This window comes from Podarcis cretensis, assembly GCF_951804945.1.
Source record: "Podarcis cretensis genome assembly, chromosome: 4".
Classification (NCBI taxonomy): domain Eukaryota; kingdom Metazoa; phylum Chordata; class Lepidosauria; order Squamata; family Lacertidae; genus Podarcis; species Podarcis cretensis.
Window position 1 is genome coordinate 1525879 of NC_137173.1, and position 8923 is coordinate 1534801.

An 8923-nucleotide genomic window follows, 5' to 3' on the forward strand; every position below is an offset into this window, starting at 1 on the left:
TCATATTTTATCCAAACATTATACAACAATTTCCTAATTACATGATTTTTGAAAGCATTATGGACCTTTACCTTGTTGTTGTTTAGTTGTTTAGTCGTGTCCGACTCTTCGTGACCCCATGGACCAGAGAACGCCAGGCACTCCTGTCCTCCACTGCCCCCCGCAGCTTGGTCAGACTCATGCTGGTAACCTCGAAAACACTATCCAACCATCTCGTCCTCTGTCGCCCCCTTCTCCTTGTGCCCTCCATCTTTCCCAACATCAGGGTCTTCTCCAGGGAGTCTTCTCTTCTCATGAGGTGGCCAAAGTACTGGAGCCTCAGCTTCACAATCTGTCCTTCCAGTGAGCACTCAGGGCTGATTTCCTTCAGAATGGAGAGGTTTGATCTTCTTGCAGTCCATGGGACTCTCAAGAGTCTCCTCCAGCACCATAATTCAAAAGCATCAATTCTTCGGCGATCAGCCTTCTTTATGGTCCAGCTCTCACTTCCATACATCACTACTGGGAAAACCATAGCTTTAACTATACGGACCTTTGTTGGCAAGGTGATGTCTCTACTTCTCAAGATGCTGTCTAGGCCTGTCATTGCCCTTCTCCCAAGAAGCAGGCGTCTTTTAATTTCGTGGCTGCTGTCACCATCTGCAGTGATCATGGAGCCCAAGAAAGTAAAATCTCTCACTGCCTCCATTTCTTCCCCTTCTATTTGCCAGGAGGTGATGGGACCAGTAGCCATGATCTTCGTTTTTTTGATGTTGAGCTTCAGACCATATTTTGCACTCTCCTCTTTCACCCTCAATAAAAGGTTCTTTAATTCCTCCTCACTTTCTGCCATCAAGGTTGTGTCATCTGCATATCTGAGGTTGTTGATATTTCTTCCGGCAATCTTAATTCCGGCTAGGGATTCATCCAGCCCAGCCTTTCGCATGATGAATTCTGCATATAAGTTAAATAAGCAGGGAGACAAAATGCAGCCTTGTCGTACTCCTTTCCCAATTTTGAACCAGTCAGTTGTTCCATATCCAGTTCTAACTGTAGCTTCTTGTCCCACATAGAGATTTCTCAGGAGACAGATGAGGTGATCAGGCACTCCCATTTCTTTAAGAACTTGCCATAGTTTGCCATGGTCGACACAGTCAAAGGCTTTTGCATAGTCAATGAAGCAGAAGTAAATGTCTTTCTGGAACTCTCTAGCTTTCTCCATAATCCAGCGCATGTTTGCAATTTGGTCTCTGGTTCCTCTGCCTCTTCGAAATCCAGCTTGCACTTCTGGGAGTTCTCGGTCCACATACTGCTTGAGCCTTCCTTGTAGAATTTTAAGCATAACCTTGCTAGCGTGAGAAATTAGTGCAATTGTGCGATAGTTGGAGCATTCTTTGGCACTGCCCTTCTTTGGGATTGGGATGTAGACTGATCTTCTCCAATCTTCTGGCCACTGCTGAGTTTTCCAAACTTGCTGGCATATTGAGTGTAGCACCTTAACAGCATCATCTTTTAAAATTTTAAATAGTTCAGCTGGAATACCATCACTTCCACTGGCCTTGTTATTTGCAGTGCTTTCTAAGGCCCATTTGACTTCACTCTCCAGGATGTCTGGCTCAAGGTCAGCAACCACACTACCTGGGGTATATGAGACATCCGTTTCTTTCTGGTATAATTCCTCTGTGTATTCTTGCCACCTCTTCTTGATGTCTTCTGCTTCTGTTAGGTCCTTTCCACTTTTGTCCTTTATTATGGAAATCTTTGTACGAAATGTTCCTTTCATATCTCCAATTTTCTTGAACAGATCTCTGGTTCTTCCCATTCTATTGCTTTCCTCTATTTCTTTGCATTGCTTGTTTAAGAAGTTCTTCTTGTCTCTCCTTGCTATTCTTTGGAAATCTGCATTCAATTTCCTGTATGTTTCACGATCTCCCTTGCATTTTGCTTGCCTTCTCTCCCCCGCTATTTGTAAGGCCTCATTGGACAGCCACTTTGCTTTCTTGCATTTCCTTTTCATTGGGATGGTTTTCGTTGCTGCCTCCTGTACAATGTTACGAGCCTCCACCCATAGTTCTTCAGGCACTCTGTCCACCAAATCTAAATCCTTAAACCTGTTCCTCACTTCCACTGTGTATTCATAAGGGATTTGACTTAGATTGTATCTTACCGGCCCAGTGGTTTTTCCTACTTTCTTCAGTTTAAGCTTGAATTTTGCTATAAGAAGCTGATGATCTGAGCCACAGTCAGCTCCAGGTCTTGTTTTTGCTGACTGTATAGAGCTTCTCCATCTTTGGCTGCAGAGAATATAATCAATCTGATTTCGATGCTGCCCATCTGGTGATGTCCATGTGTAGAGTCGTCTCTTGTGTTGTTGGAAAAGCGTGTTTGTGATGACCAGCTTGTTCTCTTGACAGAACTCTATTAGCCTTTGCCCTGCTTCGTTTTGATCTCCAAGGCCAAACTTGCCAGTTGTTCCTTTTATCTCTTGACTCCCTACTTTAGCATTCCAATCCCCTATAATGAGAAGAACATCCTTCTTTGGTGTCACTTCTATAAGGTGTTGTAAGTCTTCATAGAACTGGTCAATTTCAGTTTCTTCAGCACCAGTAGTTGGTGCATAAACTTGGATTACTGTGATGTTAAAAGGTCTGCCTTGGATTCGTATCAAGATCATTCTATCATTTTTGAGATTGCATCCCAGTACAGCTTTTGCCACTCTTTTGTTGACTATGAGGGCCACTCCATTTCTTTTACGGGTTTCTTGCCCACAGTAGTAGATATGATGGTCATCCGAACTGAATTCACCCATTCCCGTCCATTTTAGTTCACTGATGCCCAGGATGTCAATATTTATTCTTGCCATCTCATTTTTGACCACCTCCAACTTACCCATGTTCATGGTTCTTACATTCCAGGTTCCTATGCAATATTTTTCTTTACAGCATTGGACTTTCCTTTCGCTTCCAGGCATATCCGCAACTGAGCATCCTTTCGGCTTTGGCCCAGCCGCTTCATCAGCTCTGGATCTACTTGTACTTGCCCTCCGCTCTTCCCCAGTAGCATGTTGGACGCCTTCCGACCTGAGGGGCTCATCTTCCAGCGTCATAACTTTTATATGCCTGTTGTCTTTGTCCATGGAGTTTTCTTGGCAGGGATACTGGAGTGGCTTGCCGGTTCCTCCTCCAGGTGGATCACGTTTGGTCAAAACTCTCCACTATGACCTGTTCATCTTGGGTGCCCTGCTCGGCATAGTTCATAGCTTCTCTGAGTTCTTCAAGCCCCTTCGCCACGGCAAGGCAGTGATCCATGAAGAGGGGGAGGGGGCCTTTACCTTATCATACCATAAATATGCATCCCAACCAAACACATTGTCAAAACCCTCCAAATCTAATAGATCTGTATCTTCTAGTTGCATCCACTCTTTAATCCAGCAGAATGCTGCTGCTTCAAAATAGATTTTTAGATCTGGCAGGGAAAATCCCCCTCTTTCTTTAGAGTCTGTGAGTAATTTATACTTAATTCTATGTTCCCCCCCCCCCTTCCAGATAAATCTAGACAGAGCTTTCTGCCATTCTTAAAAACATTTTACATTGTCTATAATTGGTAGGGCTTGAAACAAAAAAAGTATCTTTGGCAACATAATAATAATAAGAAGAATAAATTTTATTTATATCCCGCCCTCCCCAGCCGAAGCCGGGCTCAGGGCGGCTAACAACAATAAAACAGTACAGCAGTACAACACAACACTCTAAAATCATTCCTTATAAAATTAATTCAAATCAAACCAATGGCAACCATTGGGCCAGAGCTCAGTGAAGATTGCTGAAGGAGGGAGTCAGGCTGTGCCCTGGCCAAAGGCCTGGTGGAACAGCTCTGTCTTGCAGGCCCTGTGGAAAGATGTCCAGTCCCGCAGGGCCCTAGTCTCTTGTGACAGAGTGTTCCACCAGATCGAAGCCATAGCCGAAAAAGCCCTGGCTCTAGTTGAGGCCAGCCTAACCTTTCTGTGGCTTGGGACCTTCAAGATGTTTTTATTTGAAGACCGTAAGTTTCTCTGTGGGACATATCAGGAGAGGCGGTCCCGTAGGTACGAGGGTCCTAGGCCATATAGGGCTTTAAAGGTTAAAACCAGCACCTTAAACCTGATCCTGTACTCCATCGGGAGCCAGTGCAGCTGGTATAGCACCGGGTGAATGTGATCTCGCAGCGAAGACCCCGTAAGGAGTCTCGCTGCAGCATTCTGCACCTGCTGGAGTTTCTGGGTCAGTCTCAAGGGCAGCCCCACGTAGAGCGAGTTACAATAATCCAGTCTGGAGGTGACCGTTGCGTGGATCACAGTGGCTAGGTCAAGGCGAGAGAGGTAAGGAGCCAACTGTTTAGCTTGGCAGAGATGGAAAAATGCCACCTTTGTTATAGCTGCAATCTGCGCCTCCATTGAAAGGGAGGTGTCGAGGATTACACCCAAACTCTTAACGGACGGTGCTGGCACTAATTGTGCCCCCGCAAGAGATGGGAGTTGCCCCCTCAATCCCATATCGCCCCGTCCCAGCCACAGGACCTCTGTCTTCGAAGGATTTAGCTTCAACCAGCTCCCACGTAACCATCCAGCCACAGCTTCCAAACATCTGGTCAGTGTGTCTGGGGCCGAGTCAGGATGGCCATCCATCAACAGATAGAGTTGGGTGTCATCAGCATACTGATGGCAACCCAGTCCAAAACTCCGGACAAGCTGGGCGAGGGGGCACATAAAGATGTTGAAAAGCATCGGGGAGAGTATCACACCCGGAGGTACTCCACACACCAAGGAGTGGCGCGATGACAAATCCCCCCCAAGCGCCACCCTCTGTCCCTGACCAGAGAGAAACGAGCGCAACCATTGAAGGACTGCGCCCTGGATCCCCAGGTCGGCAAGGCGGTGGTCCAGGAGTTCGTGATCGACCATGTTGAAAGCTGCTGACAGATCTAGAAGAATCAGCAGCCCTGACCCACCTTGATCCAGCTGTCTACGAAGATCATCTGTTAGGGCAACCAGAGCCGTCTCGGTCCCATGACCAATGCGGAAGCCGGACTGGAATGGATCCAGAGCCGATGTTTCATCCAGAAACCTGCCAATCTGTTCAGCAACCGCTCTCTCAATCACCTTACCCAGGAACAGAAGATTCGAGACCGGGCGGTAAGTGGATAGATCTAAAGGATCTAATGATGTTTTCTTTAAGAGCGGGCGCACCACTGCCTCCTTCAGTTCTCCTGGAAATGTCCCGGTGCCAAGGGACAAATTGATGATATCCCCCAGGAGGGCCCGCACCTCGTCTGGGCACGCTCTAATCAGCCAAGACGGGCACGGGTCGAGAGGACAGGTGGGCTTTCCAGATTGGAGGAGTCTGTCTACATCGGCTGGGGATATCCGGTCGAAGTGGTCCAATACTGGACCCAAGGACAGTTGAGGGGCCTCCAGTTCCTTTATTGTAACCAAATTGGCAGGGAGGTCATGGCGGAGCAACAAGACCTTCTCCGCAAAAAAGCTCGCAAATGCCTCACAGCTGCGTGTCAAATTGTTATTTAAATTTGGCTGTCCCTCAAGGGACGTTAAAGACCTAATTATACTAAATAATTGTGCCGGGCGAGAGCTAGCGGAGGCAATGGAGGCCGAGAAGTAAGACTTCTTAGCAGCCTTCACCGCCATCTCGTAGGTTTTCATGAAACCCTATAAGATGTTCTTGAGGCTCCGTCACGGGCACCCCGCCATACTCGCTCCAGCTGTCTGAGGTCCCGCTTCATTTTCCGGAGTTCCTCGGTAAACCAGGGAGCCCGGTTTCTGCGGGGTCACAGAGGGCGCTTCGGTGCGATCTCATCGATGGCTGCCAGGAGCTGGATATTCCAGCCCTCAACAAGCTCAGTCAATGAGTCGCCAGGGGGAGCAAGGTCCCGCAAGGCTTGACGGAATCTTGGCGGAACATATTGATCTTAATCGCTGAAATCCGACCCATTAATGACAATTTTAAATTTGACCTTATCTCCAAATCTCTCTTGATTTCATTCCATAATTTCTCATAATTGTCTTCATATAAGTTCAAATTTTCCCCAGACAGATTCACCCCCAAGTATTTAACTTTTTTCACAATATCTAGGCCCGTCTTTTCTTGTAATAATTTTCTTTCCTCATTATCCAGATTTTTCTCTAATACTTTGGTATTGCTCTTGTTTAATTTAAATCCTGTTACCAGACCAAACTCTTGTATCAGCTCCAGTGCTTTAACTGCACTGGAGTCTGTATCTTGTAATGTCAATACTAGGTCATCCGCAAAGGCTTTTAATTTGTATTGTTTGGATCCTACTGTAATACCTTTAATTTGTTCATCCTTTCTAATCATACTTAGCAAGACCTCAAGAACTGAAATAAACAGCAGAGGGGAAAGTGGGCACCCTTGCCTGGTTCCCTTCTCAATTCTAATTTCCTCCGAAACGACATTATTTACATTAATTTTAGCTTTTTGTTCCTGATAAATCCCTTTAATACCATTTAAAAATCTTGGCCCACCCCCATACTCTCAAAATTATATAACATAAACTCCAAGATATATTGTCAAAGGCCTTCTCTGCATCAATAAACATTCACATTGCTTTAAACTCTTTCTTGCTTCCAGCTTTTCCAGGATATCCAACACATTTGTAATGTTGTCTTTCATATGTCTTCCAGGCAGAAATCCTGCCTGGTCCTTGTGGATATACTTAGATAAAACCTTCTTTAGCCTGTTAGTCATTATATTTGCAAAAAAATTATAATCCACATTGAGTAGGGAGATTGGTCTATAGTTTTTAACATTGGATCTATCTTGGCCCTGTTTAGGAATCAGAGTGATATAAGCTTCCTTCCAGGTTTCAGATGCTTTGCCCCCTCGTAAAATCAAATTAGATACTTCTACCAGGGGTTGAAAAAGCCAATCTTTCAATGTCTTGTAATATTTCGCTGATAGACCATCAGGTCCCTGGCTTCCGGGTTAGCGCCATCGGCAATGGCGGAATTCCTCTGACTGAGAGGAATTTGCTTCATGAAAATTTGGGTCTGGTTGCCACGGCGAAGGCGGAGACCTACTATAAATCACAGGCGGGTGAAGCCTGTGAACATGGGATTCAGCTGGCACCTTCTGCGCCTCCCCTACTCGCAGGGAAACCCGGTTTCGGGGATCCGGAGCGACGCAGGGTGAGTGGCGCGGTGCTTCGAACCGACTGCTTTCTTCATGGAGCGAAGCCGCACAGCTGTTGCTGGAGAGCGCTGACTTTTTCCTGTGGACAATTAGATTTTAAAGCAACTACCCGTGAGTAGAGTGAAGAATTGGATTTTTAAAACGTCTTAATTTGGCATCGAACGGGGGAGGTTCAAAACAGGAAGTCCGCCTTCCCCTTTTGTAAATAGACTGAAGCAAAGAGGCTGCAAGCTAAAGTCTTGGAAAGCCTATTCTAAAGGACTAAATTTCCATCAGTAAAAAACATCTAACCCCCCCTCCCTTGGAAGCAGGAGAAGAGAGGGGAAGTGTTGGATCGTACATGCCTGCAGGAGAGAGTGAAGGAAGTTAGAACACTACCGCTCCGAACCTGGAAACGGGCTGCCATTAACATAGACGTGCTTTGAAATGTTTACTCACTGCAAATAGAACGCATCATTACTGATTTGACTTCTTCATCTTTTAAATACCATTCCAATAGACGGTCCAACGCGCGTCCTGGGGGCAGGGCATGCCACTTGCAGGAGCATAGTGCCCAGCACGGGCCCGGGAGGGGGCAGCCGAGATGGCCCCCTACCGGGATGCAACTGCTGGGGGCGTTGCGCTCCCCCCGCACTCCTCTTCCTCCGCCATTGCCTACGTGCCTCGCTAAAGTCTCCAACCTTCCTGCTCTGCTCTGTTTTAAAGTTGACCTCCTTAAGCAATGTTTTGTTGAAGATAATTGTTTAAGAGAATTGTTTTGTTCACTTTGCTGCACTAAATGTCCTCTGTATACTTAAGCTTCCTTTGTAATTTCAAAATATTGCTTTGAGTTTGGGGTGGGTGGCTTAGCCCATATGATGCTGGAACGAGTCCCTTCTCATTCCTGGATCCAGCAAGGGTTGAAATCCTTTGCTGAAGGAGCCAGGCAGCTTTCTGGGCCAGCGAATGGCCTGAGGGCGCAAGGAAGGCACTTGCTCTGCACCCGAGAACACCTGGCTGGCAGTCAGAAGGACAAAAGCCACAGGGGGAGCGGCTGCTTCCAAGCCTGGGACTGGGGGAGAACCTCGCCTCTGCTTCGTCTGGGAGATAGGGATGTCCATCCCGGATCAGAAACCCCAAAAAGACATTATTGGACGGCTGCAGATCATGCCCATTCAATACCCTCGGAAGATTAGGGGAGACCTGCCCCTTACCCCCCATTGATCTCTGCCTGGGACTCCCAAAGGGTGACTTCCGGGTTCGCTGCCCCCCTGGCGTTTTACTTTGGATCGCTTTGTTTGATGTTTAAATGCAGCTGCAAAACTCCTTTGATGTTATTATGGGTGTGAAATATGTTGGCGGGGGTGTTTATTGGGTTGTTTTTGTTTTGTTTATGTGTTTTGTGGTTTTATATCGTAACTGCATACTGTGAACCCCCAAATTTAATAAACAAATAAATGGATAAAACAAAATGAATTCCTCCCTCTCCCTGCCAATTCGGAGGCAGCTCTGTCCCTGACACCCATCTGGAAAGAGGCAGGGAGTGGCATTGTGGGGGGAGAGTGACCCTTGGGGGTCTCCCTGGGTGGCCATGTTGGTACCCCCACCCCTTATTCAGAGGGATGGAATCCAGAGCAGGGGAAGGGTCCGCATCCCCCTCTGAGTCTCTCACCCCCAATTTCTCTAGAGTAGGAAGAAGAGTGAGGGCAACCGACCAGAACTGGGTGGGGAGATGACCATTGAGATGGGGGGGGCCCTTGGAA